The sequence below is a fragment of the Mustela putorius genome, unplaced genomic scaffold, assembly GCF_011764305.1.
Source record: "Mustela putorius furo isolate JIRA1106 unplaced genomic scaffold, ASM1176430v1.1 tig00537350_pilon_pilon_pilon, whole genome shotgun sequence".
Lineage (NCBI taxonomy): Eukaryota > Metazoa > Chordata > Mammalia > Carnivora > Mustelidae > Mustela > Mustela putorius.
Genome location: NW_025422471.1, coordinates 10,447,161 through 10,449,316, shown reverse-complemented (window position 1 = coordinate 10,449,316; position 2,156 = coordinate 10,447,161).

Below are 2,156 nucleotides of genomic sequence, written 5' to 3'. Positions count from 1 at the left end.
GGTATCACCTCAGGAAATCTAGAAGGTCTGGTTGCCTTCTAACTCTCGGAAATTGTGACTCTGACTTGAGAAGCCAACACCATTTCCACCTTTACTTATATCCATCTCTCCTTAGCATCATTTGTCACTTTGGCCCTCAGCTCACCCTCTACTCTTCACTCTGGTCTAGCAGGTCAAACACAGGCTCTGAGTTTAAACCCAAATTTCAGGGGCACCTGGGTGGCTCAGTGGGTTAAAGCCTCTGCCTTCGGCTCAGGTCATGATCCCAGGGTCCTGGGATTGAGCCCTGCATGGGGCTCTCTGCTCAGTGGGGAGCCTGCTTTTCCCTCTCTCTCTGCCTGCCTCTCTGCCTACTTGTGATCTCGGTCAAATAAATAAATAAAATATTTTTTAAATAAATCAATAAATCCAAATTTCACCACTTACTTTTCGTGTGATTATAGGCAAGTTATATAATGTCACTGTTTCATACATGAAACAGAGATGTTGGCATGCCTCAAAGGTCGATCTTGGTTTTCCCGGCAATTCACTTATAACTATAAAACCACCTTTATTTCCTAAACTCCTATAAGAGAAACAACCGTGTCTTTGTGATTCAGGAATTCCCTACTTCTCCTCTTGAAATAATTGTCTCTATATCATAAATTTTTGCAGAAGCAAAAACATAGTTGGATCCCCCTCTCCATACATGACTCAGGTATTTCTATTTTTAGAAAAAGCTCAACAATTGTTGCGGAAGACTTAATAGGGGTATGCCACATATTCACATCCTAATACCTGGAACTTGGGAATGTTATTTTATATGGCAAAAAGAGACTTTGGAGATGCCATTGAATTAAGGATCTCAAGATAGGAATAGTAGCCTGGATTATTCAGGTGGGTCCAAAACATAATCACAAGTGTTCTTAGAAGAAGAAGGCAGTAGAGATCTGATCACAGAAGAGAGGAAGACCATGTAACAGAAGCAGGGGAAAGCTGAGTCAAGAAAAAAGATGCTAGTCAGTGCCCTTGAAGATGGAAGGAGGGCCCATGAGCTAAGGAATGCAACCCCAAGAGTTGGAAAAGGCAAGGAAGTAGATTCTCCCAGAGAGTATGGCCCTGCTGACATCTTGACTTTAACACAATAAAACTAATTTTGGCCTTCTGAGCTCCAGAACGGTAAGAAAATAAATTTGGATTGTTTTAAGTCACCAAGTTTGTGGTATTTGCTACAGCAACAACAGGATACTCCTACAACTGTTTTCTTCTTGCCGATACTTAGAAGGCAAGTTATCAGGCCTTCTGCTTTCAAGAGAAGAAGGCATCAGTCAAGTTACGGATCGTCTTTTATTTCTAGACCATGAAGTTGGGTCCTCTGAGAGGACCTACCAATAGTTCAGCCTCAGACCCACCACAGCAGCCTCTCAGTCTCTGTGGGACAACCATCCATTCTCCTCTACACAAGAACCGAAGAGGAGATTCATATGTGCTAGGGAGAACGGTGTTATGTTGTAACCCAAAGAAATTAAAATAAATAAATCAATTAAAATATTATAATTGTTATATTATATTAATATGTAAAAATAAAAATATATATTAAATATAAAATTATATTAAGTTAAGTTAAAATAAGCAGTTCAAATTTTACCCCACTATAAAGGTAATCAGACTAAAGTAAGATTTCACTTTTTATTTACCCAAGAAACAGGGAAATTCAAGTTTATTTTTTTTAAGATTTTATTTATTTATTGGACACAGAGAGAGAGAGATCACATGTAGACAGAGCAGCAGGCAGAGAGAGGAAGGGGAAGCAGGCTCCCTGCTGAGCAGGGAGCCAGATGTGGGACTTGATCCCAGCATCCTGGGATCATGACCTGAGCCGAAGGCAGAGGCATAACCCACTGAGTCACCCAGGCACCCCTCAAGTTTATTTTTAAGTACTAATAAAACCTACAGTGTAAGGAAGTAGTTTCCAAACTCAACCCATAACATAAGGATGTATTTAAAATGCTGTTAGTTGATAATTGCCATCCCCACAAACCTCCCCTCATGCATCCTGGCAGCCAATCATATTCTGAAGCAAAAGGAAGAGATGGCTTTATGAGTAGTTGTTTTCTTGTGACATTTTGATGAACAGTAAAAACCGATAAAAACCTGCTCCCTAAAGGAAAAAAAAA